Raw genomic sequence first — 18,853 nt, 5'->3', positions numbered from 1 at the left:
CCTAAGAAAATGAAAATTCAAAGCATGGAGAGTATAGGGCATACGTTTGCAGGACTTGTGATTCATAAAGGATTTGTAGTTGCAGTATTTAATAAAGAAATGAAAGAATGACTGGTCCGGTGGTGGAGGCTCAGGCCTCCTAGCAATTCAGGAGGCTGAGCTCTTACGATTGCAGTTCAAAGCCAGCCCAAGCAGAAAAGTCCATGAGACTCTTGTTTCTAATTAACCATCAGAAAACTGAAAGTGGCACAGTGGCTCAAGTGGTAGAGCACTAGCTTTGATCTGAAAAGCCTCTCCAGAGAGGAGGCTGAGATTTGAGAATAATGGTTCAAAGCCAGCTGGGGCAACAATCCCTGAGTCTCTTATCTCTGATTAGCCATCAGAAAACCAGACTGGTATTATAATTAGGAAAGTGAAAGGGAATACCAAAATCAAGAGCCACAGGATAAAAAGACAAATGACAACAAAAGCAATACTTTCAAAACTGCTTGGTGTAAACCAACTGAACAACTCAGAGGGGGAGAGGGGAAGGGGGAGGGGGGAGGGGAGAATGAGAGAGGAAGTAACAAACAGTACAAGAAATGTATCCATTGCCTAACATATGAAACTGTAACCTCTCTGTACATCACTTTCACAATAAATAAGCATAAATAAATAAATAAATTCCAACTGTATTAAAAAACAGAAGTGGAGTTGTGGCTCAAAGTAGTTAAAAACCTCAAGGCAGTGCTAAGGATCTGATTTCAAGCTCCACAACTGACCAAAAAATAAAATCTGAAAAAAAAACCCTCATTTTCATCAACAGAACTTATAATAAATTAATCACTATATAGTATTATAGTATATTATATAGCATCAGAAATTCATGAACAAAAATCACCCGGAACAACAAGAATTAAAAGCACAAACAAGATTGACCAAAGCAAGGAAGATGGAGAAGAGTACACATTCAAAGATTTTATTACACAAATTTCAACAGTAGGCAAAATTGAACTGTAGTTTGGAAGTCAGAATAATGGTTATTTTAGAAAGAGGAAAACAGACACCACTCTTTAAAAGGCTAGTTTTGCTAAATTTCTTAAGTATGTTATGAAAATGTATGAATTATGCATTTATGTGTAATACTCATCTCTATGCATTTCTTATATTTCCCAGTTATTTTAACATAAAAATGTAATACTTCAGACTTGTATTTCCCAGACAAATTCTAATCTTTCAAATTTGAAAGTACTTTATTTCTCCAAATACTAAAATGTTGGCTATTCTTTCTGTCTCAGAACAAAGCCTGTTTGTTATTCTACTGGCATTCAGCATTTAACAAATAATTTTATAAAATATAATAAAATTCAGCTATCATATGCTTGACTAAGGCTAATATAAGAAATGATCCATCAAAGAGATCATTCCAAAAGAATTAAAAATTCCTTTGATAATTATACAAAATCCTATTGTAGGCAAATACTTTTAATCAATTATTTAATGTTAACTATTTGCAAATTCATTGTAGATATACTATAGTTTTAATCATATATACTGTGTGACCTTATTTGATGACTTAAATTTGATTCTTGTTTGTCTTAGTACTTGTCTTTTTCACCTTGCTTTCTTATCTTAAAGTTTCATTTTCCTGCTTTACAAAGTTTATTTAATGTCACTTTTGGTGTTTTTACTATATAAACAAGAACTCAGTGACATTTGATTGGCAAATCAATCCTAAATTTAGTCATGTTCACTTTTACACAGTACATACTTGAGAATACTGAAATATGTATTTCAGTATAATTAACTATGACTGACTGAATATAAATTAAATGTAGAAGAAATGCCACCATCTTTCATTATTACTGCTGCACGATAAGCAAATTTACTATGACCTGAAGTTGATAAATAGATCTTTCCACAGAGAAAATCTGAGTATTTCCAAGCATATATTCGCCTTTATCTGCATTTCATTTCTTTTTTTTTTTTTTTTTTTTTTTTTGGCCAGTCCTGGGCCTTGGACTCAGGGCCTGAGCACTGTCCCTGGCTTCTTTTTGCTCAAGGCTAGCACTCTGCCACTTGAGCCACAGCGCCACTTCTGGCCATTTTCTGTATATGTGGTGCTGGGGAATCGAACCCAGGGCCTCATGTATATGAGGCAGGCACTCTTGCCACTAGGCCATATCCCCAGCCCATGCACTTCATTTCTTCTTTTTCCAGAAATGCTGTAGCCAAAGTTTACTCTCTTCTATAATTTTTCTGAACTCACGCCTTTCTTCACTCCTAGTAATGTCTTTTTTCCTTTCACTATTTCCCTCTCATTGTTATGGAACTTCTGCCATGCGTTCAGTGATCCTCAATGCCTATTTTCAACTTTCTCGACTTTTCTGGGTGTTTATCATGAATAATTGTATTATCTTTAATTAGTTGTACAAAGCAGTTTATGAATACAGTGCATCTTGATTAATGTCTTTTTTCTGTTTAATGGGATTTTTGCCATTTTTTCCCCTCTAAGTATTACATAACTCCTTTCTGCATTACTTAATGAGCAATAACATCAAAAGAATATTATGTGATTCTGTGGGAATGTAGGTGTATATAGATGAAAATAAACATTTGACATGTATATTTAGATATAATTTATATGCGTATATATGTGGAAAACACTAAAAATATATAACATGAATGTTCTGTCTCTGTGAATAAATTTTATGAAACTACAATCCATTAATGGTAATGAATGCTTCCTATGTTTCAGCCAGTATTCTAAGTATTTTGCATGTATTAATGCCCTAATATTTATACAATCTGAATGAGGCAAGTACAATTCCCACTGTCATTTTTTTTTTCAAGTGAGGAGCCCAGGTCCCTGAGAAATCAAATATCTGCAGAAACTCTCACTGTTTGTAGGCTACTCGGGCAAAGTTCTACTCAATGTTGTCTTCAAATCTCAGCTTTTCTATACCTGCTTCTGTCCTTCCTAATGCTATGCTAAACTCCTAATTTTGCTAAGCATGGTCTTAATATTTTCTAGAAAAGGATATGCATCAACAATGGAGAAAGAAATTCTGTAATGAAAGTCAGATTGCAGAGATACTACCGGCTCCTTACAACAATCCAGCAGCCCTGGTGACCAAGTAAAGACAATAAGCCATTGATTTCAAACCCCATAATCAAATATATATATATATATATATATATATGTATGTATGTATGTGTGTGTGTGTGTGTGATTTGATGTGTGCTGTGTGTGTGTAAAACCATGTAGATGACTCTATATTGTTGGCAGAAGTAAGCTTAAGTATATGTTTGATAGTATCTTAATGATAACTGTGGCAATAATAAAGGACAAAACTATATTGTATTAAAATTTTCTTTGCTGCACAATGTTGAAAGGCTGCAAACACACATAAAGATACCTGTATGATTAATTTAGGGTATCTGTGTTTTCTGTGTAAAAATGGTGCTAGACCTCATTGATGTCTGCGCTATATATGACTTGATAAATGGCCAACTGTTTATTTTGTTTATTGGTACTCAGCTCTGTCAGTCATTCAATATCCTTCATTTTCAAATTGAATTGAAGAAAAGCAAGAACAAACTTACATATAACTATTAATCACAAAGCAAATAAATTTTAACATACAAGCTGCAAGTTAGGCGATGTGGCTTGGTATCTGGCTAAGCAACTTTTTTGGGGGGTTTGCTTTCATTGACCTATTTTCATTTATTACTGTTTTGTTTCAAATAACACTGTCTTCTTTAAGATAAGGAATATTCAATTGCAAAGTGAAAGTGAGATCCACTGACAAAATTCTGTCTTACTCTTCCAGTCAATGAAGAATCTCATGGGGCCAGGTTATAGTGTTAGTTTTACAAACCACAATTTCTGTATTCTCTATTTAATTACATTCTAAAAGCATTTCTGTAAGTTTTCATACAGAATTACCGAGAGGTAAGACATGAATGTTGCCCTTGGATTGTACATTTTTCTATATCAGACATATCTTATACTAATTTGATAACATAATCATTTATACACTAATAGAATAATAATTTTAAGAAATTCTTTTTTGTTACACTTTAAAAAATATTTATCATTGGGTAATGTGCAGAGGGTTTACACTGGGTCATTACACAGGTCTTTAGGCATTCATATAGTGGAACTAAAGGAAAATATTCTTAGGAGAGGGTCACATAGGCAAGACACCTATGTGCATCTGACCATAAAAAATAATATTTATTGCCGAGAACTCCAGGAAATGGAAACGAGGTTTTTATTTTTTGTTACTGTTTTTGTTTTCATTTCCTTTTGTCTTGTTTGTTGTTGTTTTTCAGAAAAGAAATACACATTTTTTAAAAAAAATTACAACAGCAACTAGAAGGGAATCTTCTTTAATGTGGCCTTTTCTTCTCGATTAGAAAAGTATTCCCTCTTTCTTAAGTTTCCTTGGCTTTTTCAAAGTCATCTTGCTCAAGAGCCATCTTCACATTGTCAGTAATTATTTTTCTATTTTGGCTTGGACAGTGGATTGAACTTCTGCTATGTCATCTTCACTTTGAGCCTCTGCATGTTTTTCATTGACTTCCATTATTTCCATGAGGAACCAACTGTCCGTTCCTTCGGAAATCTGTTCCACAGAGCTTTACAAGGTCTAGTCCTGTGCTCAAGGGAGCCTGTAGGTTCTTATGGGCATCATTCACCAGAGGGGAATGATTCTCTGAAAAGGTCTTTTCAATCTGAGACCTCTGGCTGAAGAAATCCAGATGGATAGGATGCTGTCACTGCTGGTATCTGTGCTGGAGTTCGGTGGTGTCAACTTTGAAGGATCGATTATTTTGTGACTCTTAAACATATACAAGCTATTCAATGGCCAAATTCCCAGCACTTGCTCCTTAAATAATCTTGGGCTATATACATCAGTACTTTCTTTTTGGACCGGCCGAATTTACCAGAGACGTGAACTCAGGGCCTTGCGTTTGCTAGGCAGGAGCAACGTTGGAATAGCTCACCTCCAGCCATCCAAGCATCCCTTTCTTAAAGATCTTTACCCAATGTCCCCATCTTTGAGACCATTCCTTCCCTCAAGCTCTGTTCCTCAACTTCTGCCCTTTGGCCATGGGCCTCCCGCTCAAATCTCCCCTTCACAGTCATTGACATAGCTTTTCCTCGACCCTTGGGCTCCCTCTCTCCTAAATGTAGACGTATTTGGTTGGTTGTGGGGCTTGAACTCGGAGCCTGGTCTTGTTTGTTCTTTGTTTGTCCTTGGGAGGGTAAGGAGGAAACACAGAAATGGTGGGACAAAGGGTGAACAAATGCATCCGTGATTCTCACCAGACACTATACATTTTGTGAGTGGAGATGGGTGGGGAAAACTGGGAGATCACAAGGGAAGGAGTGACAGTGTTCCAAAAGAAATGTACCTTTTAGCTAAGCAACTTGTGACTAAGTATACAAATCAAATCAATATAACACTTTCAGTACATCATGATGATTAGAATCAGATTCCCTGAGTCTTCTTCCTTGATGGTGCAAAATATTCTATTTCATGAATAAATACATAATATATAGATGGCAGATAGGTAAATAGATGAAACCAAGTCTAACTGGTATGATATTCACATAATTCCTAATTACATATGAATTTCTCATTACTGGTTGCTCTAAATATTGTAGAAATATTTTTTTTTTTTTTTTTTTTTTTTTTTTTTTTTTTTTTTTTTTTTTTTTTTTGGCCAGTCCTGGGGCTTGGACTCAGGGCCTGAATACTGTCCCTGGCTTCTTTTTGCTCAAGGCTAGCACTCTGCCGCTTGAGCCGCAGCGCCACTTCTGGCCATTTTCTGTATATGTGGTGGTGCTGGGGAATTGAACCCAGGGCCTCATGTATACGAGGCAGGCACTCTTGCCACTAGGCCATATCCCCAGCCCCATATTGTAGAAATATTATGTATGATAACACTATCCTTGGATTACCAATCATAAAGAAAAAGGAATCCTCACAAAAATGAATTTACATAGACCTGGTATTGTTTAATTTAAACAAAATAGGCAGGAAAGGATGATTTATCTCATGAGGTGTAGTCTTACAAATCTTTTGAAGGTAAGTTGTATAGTCAACTTTCAAATAAGGGGTATATACTGTTTTTAGGTATATTCATGTTTTAGTTAAAACGAAAATCAAAACTTTTGATTAATTTTCATGTTTTGTTTGTTCTTTAAAAGCACCAGGACCTTAGAGTTCACCCAAGTGACTACCTGCAAACCACCCATCAGCATAACTTATTGTGTTTTATGATACATGGTGAACAGTAAAAATTAATTATATAAATTCAAAATTATCAGAAAGATAAAATTATATTACTATAATTTCAGGTATTTTTTTCCAAAATTTCTCTTTAATTCCTGCAACTTATTCATAGCCTTCCCACTGGCTCACTATTTATCATCCCTGAAGTGCTAAAATAATGAATTGTAGCATATGGAAAACACTTCAACCAAGATGTTTTGTAGCATCCTCTTAAATGGAATATTATTTCTAAATGTTTTATGATCATTTGATAGGTCACTTAAAGGTGTTTCTAAAAATATTCTGAGGAGCATTCTTTATAGTCTGTCTTCTCTCATTTACTGCAAATGGATCACTCTACAGTCTAACATCAGCCTGAGATATTATGTGTCTATTTCAACCTTTCATTTTTTTCCCCATCAGTTGGAACAAAGCCCTCTCACAAAGTTATAAAATGTTTCTGACATTCATGGCTCACAGAGCAAAGGTTTCCAAGAGCTGCAGATTTCTATGTTGATTAAGTAGAGACATTTTCTGTAGATCGATTGCCGCAGTGAATTAAAAAGGGTAATGGTGAGGGAGGGAGGAGTATACTGTCAGTGATCAACAAACTTCACTAGGCATGGAGGTTACAGGAGACACAGTGCAATTAAGCACTGTGTGCCAGAATGCTTCTCTAGAAGGTTCTTGAATCTTCCATAAGGTTTATACACCATAAGAAAAGAATGAGCTGCTGTGTTAAACTATTGAGACGTTCAAAAATAAGCAAGGAAACTTATAAAAATAAAACTCCATTTCTGGATGCAGTGTGGGACAAATGGTGCAATGCAAGTACACAGCATAAAAGGTATGAATACCATTATATCCAATAAAATTCACAAGGCCTCTTCTGTCTTCCCATCATTGCTAGTGTTAAGCATGTCAAAGGCTAACTGTTCCTGGGGTTTGATCCATACAAATTGACTGAGTTATAAAAAAAAAAAAATGCAAGGGTTTGAGCTTCAGATCTTTTGCTTTCTAAGTGAATGATCTACCACTTATGACATGTGCAGCCCTCTTATGCTTTAGTTCTATTTCAGATAAAATCTCAGGTTATGCCTCAGATGATGATCTTCCTATTATGTCCCCTGTGTAGTTGGGATTAAATATTTGGACCACTACAGCCCAATTGTGTGTTAACATGGGGTCTCTCTTAGGTGTTTGCCCAAGTGACTTTTGAAGTAGAATCCCTCTAATCTCTTCGTATCAGCATCTATGATTACAGGTGTGCACCACCAAAACCCATTTCCTTAACATTTCTTTTTGCAGCATCCAGTACAATAGGATATGGAATTCTGAGTATTTCTTCACAAATGACCATTCACCACAACTGATTCTACTATCAGCATTTGTACTGCTTGTATGTATATCTGAAATTGAATACATTACAATTCAAAGGGAAATTAAAAATATTATGTATGTATTTGAGGGGCTTCAGTTCTGGGATTTGCATATGTGATTTTAGCCCTTACAGACAGCAACCATTTGACAATCAAAAGCATTACACTGACAAATTTTAGCTTCCCTTAGATGTAAGGAGAGGTTTCTATTTACTTACAAAACTTAATTCATAGCCAAGACTTTATAGTACTATTTTCTGGCAAAAGAGCCAAAGAACAATTATAATGTTAAATGATAAATAACTCAATTTTAAAATCAAGGTGCATGTTCATGTGTATGAAATTCTTCAGTAAATGCCATTCTGCCATGGAAATATTACCATTCATGTAGAAAAGCAGATGTTTACAGCTTCAGACTTAGATTGCGTGTGGAGCAATTACTTTACTTAAGTATAAATTGTTAAATAGTTATATACGTGTAGTCTTCTAAATTCTTCCCGTAAAATATGTTGTATGTTTAATTTTTAAGAAAGAAGGAGGAAAATTCAAGGAGACATTTATTCGCTTATAAAATGTGGCAATATTGTTCAAATGATGTTAAAATTAAAGTAATAAATGAATATTCTGAGTGAAGAAATTGAGAAATAAAAATGACCATAAAATAATATTTTATGAGGGTATTTGCACACTTTGGCATAGTAAAATGGCATATGTGGGTATTAGAACAGAGCTTTTTCTCTTATTAAAGACTTTCATTATGAAGGGAACTACCTGCAGTTTTTCAAGGCACTTCAGACAGTCTCTAAAAATAGCTGTTCTCTACAAAATGGATTTGTATGACACTCAGCCTTAAGAACCTGAAGGGAATACCATTCTTTGATATTAGGAATTTTGTGAAAATTCTGGCATTTTTTGGGAAGAAATAGTGTCCCAGTTAAAAGTAATAACACAGTGAAGGAATGAAAATATTTCATTTCGTAATTCTTACATGTATACATGCATTTATGCATACAGGTTTTGTTTTGTTCATAGAGTAGGTAACAGATTATATATACCTTCTCTGATGTTGACCATCCAGCATCAACCAACCTTAATATGTTCATATGAATATTTATATTAGAAACCCTTACAATTCACATTAAAAACATATACTGATGATGTTGCCAACACTTCTATCACCAAATGCATGAGAAGGAACTTTGGGCCAGGCCCTGGTTGCTCACACCTGCAATCCTAGCTAGTCAGGAGGCTGAGATCTAAGGGTTACAGTTCAAAGCTAGCCCAGGTAGGAAAGTTAGTGAGATTGTTATCTCCAATAAACTACCAGAAAACCAGAAGTGGTTTGGTGGCTGATAGTTGTAGAGCTTTGGCTTTGAGGGAAAAAGCTCAGCAATAGCACCTCGGCCCTGATTTTGAGTACCATAATGGGCAAAAGAAAAAGAAGTAATTTCAGCACCACCTGTGTATTCCCTGACTGAAATCATTAAGATAAAGCACTGATACTTAGAAAGAACAAAAGCAAAGCCCTGAAAATGATGAGCACGTGAGTTAACTTGTACAGATCAAATCATGCCAAGCAAACTCAGCTGGTTTCTGAGGGAATTACAAGATGCATAGACAAAGGAATATAGAACAAATAGCCTATTCAGATTTTCAGGAAGTATTTAACTCAATGGTTCATAAAACCAGTCATTAAAGCTTAACTCAAACTGGCTTGAAGATGGGTATTTTCAGAAGGTGTGAAGGCCGCAAAGGAGCAGAAAACAAAGAATGGTGATAAATGGCAATAGGTGTAACTGGTGAGAGGAGTCAGTTCTCAACAAGGGTGATTTAAGTCTTGAATCTTGGTATCTTCCTTAGTAACAGGAAATGGGAATGTATAATCTAGAAGTGGAAATTCAAGGAAGTCCTAACTCAGATGGCAACATAGACATAGAAACAATAAAACATGAGGAGGTAAGCTAGAACATAACAAGGGAAGGCACAAGAGACTATGGAAGCTAAAATGGCACATTGTGTTAAAAGGTAGCTTGGAGTCAGGTGCTGGTGGCTCGCAACTATAGCCATAGCTATTCAGGAAGCTGATATCTGGGAAATATTTGTCTAAGCCAGCCGGAGCAGTGAAACCTATGAGACTCCATCTTCAATTAACCAGAAAAAAATATGGAAGTGGAATTGTGGCTGAAAGGATAGGGCATACACACCTGGAGTGAAAAGACGAAGAAAGAGCACGGGCTCTGAACTCAAGCCCCAGTATTGTTGAAAGATTTAGATAATCTCTTATTAAAAGAATTAAAAGTGATTTAGAGGGCTGGGGATATGGCCTAGTGGCAAGAGTGCCTGCCTCATATATATGAGGCCCTGGGTTCAATTCCCCAGCACCACATATACAGAAAATGGCCAGAGGTGGCGCTGTGGCTCAAGTGGCAGAGTGCTAGCCTTGAGCAAAAAGAAGCCAGGGACAGTGCTCAGGCCCTGAGTCCAAGGCCCAGGACTGGCCAAAAAAAAAAAAAAAAAAAAAAAAGTGATTTAGATGTATTGCAAAATTCCAATTTTACACTCATTTGGAAATTATCTTTACAAATGAGGTTAGCATTGCCCCACAAGTAATACATTAAGGAAAAACTGCTTTAAAATAGTTATACACAATATTGACATGCCTATAACCAAACAAACAAAAAGTTCTAAGAGTGATAGTCTTACTCAAATTCTGATTTTTATTATTGCTCTCCAAGTGGATTTATTTAGTGATTTCATGCATTCTAGTCTGTACTTTCTCTATAAGGATTATTTCCATGAAAAAAATCACTATAAGCTGGTTCTTCTTTGACAATGAACATACTTAACAGTCTTTTCATCCTTCATGAGGTCCATAGAGGAATATGTAGTGGATATCACCTACACAAAAGATAATCATGAAAGTAAATCTTCTTTAAATTACTTTCGGATTATCTGTGGCCCAGTGCTTCCTCTTCATCCTTACAAATAATTGAGAGTCGATTGTACACATATATAAGGAAAGATAAATAGGAAGACAAATGACTTCCTTTAGAAGATTATTTTGTTATTCCCTTTATCCCCCTCTATCAGACAAGTCGACAAATTATAAGGAATTTGGAGCACCAAAACAAAACAAAAATGATAAAGGCAAAAAAGTCATTCACTTATGAGAATGAATTACCTGAGCTCTCACATGGAGGGCTCCGAAGGCCTGAGGCAAGCTGTAACAGGCAACACCTACTTATAGACTGAAAAAAGCCCACAAGGGGAAAGGAAGTCTTTTCTTGCGATAAGGGCAATTTCCTTCTTGTTCACATCTTTGCACAAAGGAAATTACAATTTAGAGAAAATACCATTGTCTATAAATTACTGTGAACAAATTTGATTTAGACTTTTACTGAGAGAATATTTCTGAAGGACTGAAGAAGAAACTCTTAATTACTCATGAGGAAAGAAATTAAATGTTAGAAGCTTTTAGTCCAAAAAACGCACTAGCATTATGAAATTAGATAGACTGAGATTTCGGTCAGGTTTGTGTCATTTATCTAAAATATAGAGGGATGTCCAAATATCTTCATTTGCAAAACGGACATATTAAATTTATTCTAGTTCACAAATATGTTCAGAGAGAAGAAATGCACAGAATATTTACATATTACATACAAAATGGTCACAGTTTAGCTGGGTTCTGTTGACTCGTCCCTGTAATCCTAGCTACTCAAGAGGCTGAAATCTGAGGATCATGGTTCAAAGCCAACCATGGCAGGAGAGTCCATGAGGTTCTTTTTTCCAATTAACCACCAGAAATCCATAAGTAGTGCTGTGGCTCAAAGTGGTAGAGCTCTAGACTTGAGCTGAAGAGCTCATGGACAGTGCTCAGGACCAGAGCTCAAGCCCCACAACCAACAAAGGAAAAGGCACAATTTGTTTTGAATTATGTATATCAAAAGTATCAGTGGCAGTACAATGATATTTCAAAAGTGTCTTCAAGCAGGGCACCAGTGGCTGGCTCACACCTGTAATCCTAGCTTCTCAGAAAGCTGAGATCTGAGGGTCACATTTCAAAGACAGCCTGAGCAGGAGAGTCCATGAGACTTTTACCTTAATTAATCACCAAAAATGCAGAAGTGCAGCTATGGCTCAAGTGAAGAGCACTAACTTTGAGTATAAAACCTCAAGGATACTACCCAGTCCTAAAGACTGATACAGAAAAGGTATTTTTCAACTGCTTTCACTACAACCACCAGTATAGGAAATATGTCAATGATACGTCTAAAGATATAGATATATCGATTAAACTGCAGATATCCCTGGCATTCACACACAAGAAGAGAAAAAAAACAGAGAGAGAGAAACAACTTCTAATTTCATTTTCCAAATAATAAAGTGTATATTTTTTCCTATGTAGATTTGGGACAAAAATACAAATGATTTATACTCCCCCCAAAACAAATGATTTATTCTATCATAAGTAGACTATATATGTATAAATTTTTACAAACCAGGGAGCACCATCCACAACATTACTAATGTCACCAATCTCTAAACTACACTCTACAATTATAATTTTTTCATCCATCTTTGTTTCCATACTGCATCTCATTGTGGTTGCTGACATGTAGTAAGTGTTTAACAAATGTGTGGTGAATTAATAAAACCTATTAACAATCGTCACCCTGCTGGGTTTCTCTGTGACACTTCCAACAGCTCAGCACTCAACACAGTCCAAACAGCTTGAGAGGTAAGAATATGCACTCTGGTGAAAAGAGTCCTGAACAGAAGGCCAGGAGACAAGGTTTTTAGTCTCAGATCTCTGGAAGCATTTGCATGAACATTCCTTGTCTGTAAGCATGCCTGCTGCTTATAAGCATGGGTCCACATTCATAAGAGCTAAATTCTCAAAACATGAAGGACATGGAAAATGTCATAAGCTGCATCTTACCAGCAGGAACTGGTCAAAATTGTTTCCCATTTTCTTGTGATCATTGATAATTTATGTAACCTCTACAAACTTTGTTTCTTTCTGGTAGATTGTAGAAGTAATAATACATTTCACTTCATAGAATGGCTATGAGAATTATTTGAAATCATATGTACAAAGCAGCAAGCAGAGTACTTGGTACTATAATCTCAAAATTATTAGTTGGCACAATTTTACATGCTATTACTTTTTAACTTTGTTTTTGTTATTTTGCATATCTACTCCATGAATCAGTAACAAATGGAGATTTCTCCAACTAACCAGAATATGCAGGGCAAAAGCCACCAAACTAATTCTGTACCTTAGCACATATAAAGCAACAATATCCAAAGATTACTAAAGATCTTATTAAATAAATTTTGTTAAAAAATTTAATGGACACACACACACACACACACACACACACACACACACACACACGGAGTGATGTTTATCACATTACCAGTCCCCTAGAAAGCTCCTTTTTTTGAGAAGAATAATTTGCTTAGAATGATGTGCTCATAAATTTTATACAAGGTCTCTTGATTAAAAGTTTGTTATCTTCAGAATAAAGTTATTACTTGACCTATGCCTTTGCTGGTTGAATGTGTTTAGCTCCATGTGCAACTGTGAATATCTCAGAAATCTGAATCCAGATAAACAATGCCGTACCAATGCATGGCCTGCTCAATACACAGTCAATCCAAAACACATAGTACTCTGATTTTCTTCTCTGAAAATAAGTTCTAGGAACTTTCCTCAGAAGATAATATCCATCCGAAGACTTCAATAAAATCCATTGCAGCTGAAAAGAAACATTAAACTTACAAATCTATTATTTGTAATCATGGGTACTACACCAGCTAAGCTATTCAACAATTGTTTATTGAAAAGTATTAGATGTTCAGTGATTTTAATAATTCTCTTCACACCCAACATAGAAATTTCATCTGCTCTATTTCTCCAGAGGGTTGCAAGTTTTAAAAGCCTCCAGAGCTTCCTTCAGCATAAGAATTAAAGAACTCAAATTGGTCTAACCTGCAAAAGTATCTAAATTTGATCTTTGCTCCCTATAGCTTAAAGTCCCCTTAAGTAACTCTCCTCTTCTGTAAGTTAAGCACTTCAACAAGCTGTTTACCCATATATGTATATGTATTATATGTATATATAATATATATATATGTCTATCACTTCTCAGTTCTAAGAGGTATTTGGCTATAGTTGAAAAAATGTTTAATCTATCTTCACCTAAATAGAGAAAAACAAATTGAAAAATAGAAATAAAAATATTAACAGTTGCTGCATTTAAACTAGGAAATAATAAATGTTTCTAAAAATAGCTTTTATCTTTTTATTCATCCTAGTATTCTTAATAAACTTGACTTAGTGTATAAGAAGGAAATGATTTTAAGGCATATTTTAAATGTTCACTGGTGCCAGGAACTCACAACTGTAATACTAGCTACTCAGGAGACTGAAATTCAGGAGAATAAAGTTCAAAACAAAACAAAAGCCTGGGCAGGAAAGCATGTGAGACTTTTATCTCCAATTAACCACCAAAAAGTCAGAAGTGGAGTTGTGGCTCAAGTGATAGCGCATAAGCTTTGAGAATAAGTGCTAAGGACATTGTCCAGGTCCTGATCTCAAGCTTCAAAACATTCACAAAAATATATTAATTAATTTAATTAAAGTCAAGGAGGCAAAGTAATCTATGTTATTTTAGGTCTTCAGACACTGGATTCACTGTTTACATGGATAAAACCACTTTTGCAAGCAAAGATTTTTCTCTCTCATCATTTCCTTTCTTCCTAGTTGCAAGAAAGTACCATATGACAGTGATTTCCATTTCCACACCATTCGCGGAACTCTGTGACTGCAGGAAATTGATTGTAACTCTTAGGTCACAGGAGGAATACTATCACTGATATCCTATGAGAGACAAATTTCATCCCTAAAACTAATTGTGATCATTGCATGCACAAAAGTTTCACATAATTTTATTAATATTCTGTGTGGTTCAATTTAAAGTCCATGAGAGAAGTACACATCATTATTAAAACTGTAGAACAGTATGAGGGACGAGGTAACAAACAGTACAAGTAATGTATCCAATGCCTAATGTATGAAACTGTAACCTCTCTGTACATCAGTTCGATAATAAAAATTTGAAAAAAAACAAAAAACAAAAAAACTGTAAAACAGGATATAGAAATGGTTCACATAAAATAAACACCCTATTTATGCATCAGATATTACACTGCCTTGCTTCATACTGGTCTTGCTAAATGCAATTTTTCAAGGCAATTACAAACTACTGTCTCATTTCTCTAAATTGAATCTATACCAATGTTTCCTTTTTGATCTTTATTGGGTCACAGTCAAGATCATATTTACAGTATCCTATGAGGTAAATGCTGAGGAATTAGGTTTTCTAAATTTTCTGATTCATGGCACTTTTTTGATTAGGAGTAAAGATGTGCAGCAAAGAGAAACCATATTGTTTCCAGAAAGAGAGTTTGACAGTGTATTTGCATACACAGGTACAGAAATATTGTCTACTGATTATTGATTTTTTCTGCAACTATGATGAATGAAGCTTTCTCATAAGTGGAAACAGTGTTAGCACACTAGTGGACAATAAAGGTATGAGTAGGAGAAACAATAGAGAAATCTACTGAGATAAATTCTACTATATTACTATATTTGGTAATACTTGCTTTACGTATAAAATAGAGAAGTAGGTGCTTTTACTTATTTCTTCTACATGTAAATGCCTTCAAAGTTTGGAGATCAAGAACCATACCTTTAGAAGTGGCCCTCTCAGAGGCCAAATGAGGGCACAACCCAAAAGAAACTCTGTCCCAATAAGTACTTACATAATAAGTATAACAATTTAGATTTTGCTTATCAAGTACTTATGACTGCACTATGAACTTTTAAATATATTAAGTCATTTAAACTTAATGAAAGCTCTATGAGGTACTTATTATTACTTTCCATCTTTTTATAGATGAGAATAATGAAACAATTAATTCTTTCATGGTTGTGGGAAAAAGAAAGTAGAAGTGGAACCCAGAATATCCAAAATGAATTTCAACAAATTCATGCTACCTTTTTTGCATTTATATCTCATTAGAACGACACAAATAAATGTCAAAATGTTATTTGAAGAGATTAACAGCCAAGACATTAAGAACACAGATCATGAAGCCCCTAGCGGGCAACTAAAATTTCGTGGGATACTTGTCAAGCTATGCATCCTGCTTGTTTTATAGTTTTTTTGTATGCAAAACAGAATAAAAGAATTCTCACTGTTTAGCATGGTGAAAATTATGCATTAACTGTGTCATATCTTCAGTAAGCCAGTATCATATTAACATGAGATCATTTTCTCTTGTTGATATACCATTTGATTACCTTTATATAATGAGTTATTTGCCATTAGTGACCATGAGGAAGAAATACATTTAAATTACCTGATAACAGAAAAAAAAATGTATATTTCCAACAAAGAGACGATAAACTTTATTACATCATTACATCATAGTAAGATCATTTTACCCATTGATACAGGCATGGAAAATAAGATGAAATCCAAAAACTAACTCAGTAAAATTAGAGCTGAATGGCAAAGGTTAATGTTTATAAAAATAAATGCGTTATTGAGTATTCAGATCTCATGAAAACAAAGCTTAAGCCTATTTGAAATTCTTGAGCACAAATACAAAGTTTCCCATAGAGCATCTTACTTCCTTTCTACTTAAACATCAAAGATAACAGCATTAGGAGAGAGGAAATACCTTTTCCTAGAGCATCCCTATAGTTCAGGCATTTCCTGAGTCCTAATTTCCTCTATCTGAATGCAATTGGCATTTAGCTTTGTGTTATTCTATGCACCAGAGGGATGTACTTATTAACACAAATCTTGTGTGTTATTCTTCCACTTATTATTAAACTTGTTCCTGGCTGGTTTGCTATATACCCTGCTTTCTCCTGGGATCCATTTCTAAAGAATTTATAATGGAGATGATAATTTTTGATGGGTACATTTCAGAAAGTTCTAGGATTCTAATAAAATCCCCAAAGTTTGCATGTGACCCTAGAGAAAGCATCCAAGTTGTATAAATGTTTTGGAATTAAGACTGAGATAGATATAAAAGGGAACCAAATATTGTTTTGTGATGCAAATCAAAGAAAAAGAAGAAAAGCCTATGATACAATTACTAATGAAATTTTAATCTGAATCAGTGTGTCAAAATGCTGAACATTTATGACTAAATTGCCCCAAAGAAACTAAGCTTTGTGTTAAATGGACAGAATTTCACAAAGAGAACCAGAGCTATTCCTCACATGTCCTAATATTTTGACAAAACTTGAGATATTAAGTAGATGGGAAAGAGAAGATTCCAACAGCCAATGGTGTCATGGTTTGAAAAAAAAAGTTTAGACAAAGAAATTGAGAATTACCTATCAGCAAAAGATGTTCAGGTACTGGATATGTACAAAAGAGAAAGGGCTAAAGGGGTCAGTTAAATCAATATGATACAGAGAGCAAAGTCAGAAAATAGTGCTTAGAAAATCATGGAGAAAATAAAATTTTTATAGACTAAAAATAGTGTAGACTTCATGTGAACCGAATTATAAGTTAAATTCTTAAGTAGACAAAAGAAAAAGAAAACTACAAAGCATCCCAAAAGAACTTTGTAGAGATGTTAAAACACAGATCTCATATGTTATTATTAGTGGCTATTAATTGTTTTCATGTCAGTGGTACAAACCAAGCCAGAGAACCATTTTCCTAAAAAGTAAACTAAAAGTGGATGCTTACTGTGTGCTTCATATTTGTTTGGATGAGCAAGATGTTGTAATTCTGAGTACACATCTCATCTGTTCTCAACAATACACTGGCCTGCTTACATTAAACGTTTTATTATTGCTAGTTGCAGTTTCATAATGAAGCATAATACAAGACACATCTCTGGCTTGGGTTATTGTTTAGCCACTGGAAAATTAGGACAACCAGCAAGCCAGGGAAGAAGAAACTCTGGGGGGAACATGGCACAGATAAACCGGGAAGCCAGACAAGGAGAATCATCTTGGCTAGAATCTTAAATACTTTGCTACTCAAAAGCAAACTACCCTGTTGCCTATGTCTCTTCTGCACTGATTACATTTCTCTCTTTGTTCTTATGACTCATTGTAAAAGTGTAGATCTGTAATGATTCCCAAAGAGCCATGTATTGAAGGCTCCATCCCAGCCCACAACAAAGCGGTGAAGAAAATTTCTCCTCTAACACCCTTCTATTTTTGTGTATGATGTTATCACAGGTCCACAGCAACAGGGTCAAATGGCCATGGACTGAAAACTCTGCATCCCCGTTACTTATAAATTAACCAACTAATTCAAAAAAGGGATAATTTGAATCTGCTATGACACTGTGATAAATACTATCAATAACAGGGGTGAAAGATTTGGAAGAGTTTCCCAACCCCTACGGTCCAGTTGTAGTTCAAGGAGAGGCAAGGGGATCACCAATCATCATTCGGTCATTGCTACAACATCATGAAAGGATATTGAAGTAGGGGAAGGGAAAGATAATAATTTTTTTTAAAAAACCCAACATATCATTAAAATTAGGAATACCAGTGACAAGGATTTGACCTTTCAATTCACATGAAAAATATGACTAGGACTCAAACAGAAGAAAAAAGCATTAACAATACCATTTCTTGAAGATAAGTACATAATGAGCAATAAACTAATATGAACAAAAGCTTGGTGTCCTAGTAGAATAATGGCAAGTAGTTTGATAAGAGAAGGTGACTAATCAAATAAAAATCGCAGAGTTAGTCAGGTAGCCAAAAAAAAAATGCAGACTTGGAAAGTAGGCTTTCGATGGGATGGAATTATAGAGCAAGAATAAACCTTGTAATAAAAGGAGGCAAAGATCAAGCATACTGTTTATCAATATTTGATGGTGATTAGAGGAAGAAATAACTAATTAAAGTAAGAAGGAAGAGACATGCAGGTACGAACTGACCAGGGAAGAATAGTATGAGTATCCAAAGGACTAAGAAAGAAGAAACAGTAGTGTGTAATGTTGACAAGTGTATTCAGCATAAGACATAGCAAGTCCCTTGATTATCCCAGTTTCCCTCCCCCAATATTACTCCAACCCAAGTTGTAAAGTTTATTTCCAAAATATTGTCTTGTGAATACCACTGTTGTATTGGTTCACCCTTTGTCC

The 18,853-nt window shown here is 35.0% G+C and overlaps 1 protein-coding gene and 1 pseudogene across 3 annotated transcripts in view; both read right to left on the bottom strand.

Moving 5' to 3' along the window:
• The window catches only part of Erbb4 (erb-b2 receptor tyrosine kinase 4), a 975,681-nt gene that overhangs the window by 564,526 nt on the left and 392,302 nt on the right, over nt 1-18,853 (bottom strand). The window lies entirely within an intron of this gene.
• LOC125350067 lies at nt 4,358-5,134 on the bottom strand (annotated as a pseudogene).

Source organism: Perognathus longimembris, chromosome 4 (genome assembly GCF_023159225.1).
Source record: "Perognathus longimembris pacificus isolate PPM17 chromosome 4, ASM2315922v1, whole genome shotgun sequence".
Lineage (NCBI taxonomy): Eukaryota > Metazoa > Chordata > Mammalia > Rodentia > Heteromyidae > Perognathus > Perognathus longimembris.
Note: the sequence above shows the minus strand (reverse complement) of the source record. Positions and strands in the feature narration are given on the sequence as shown.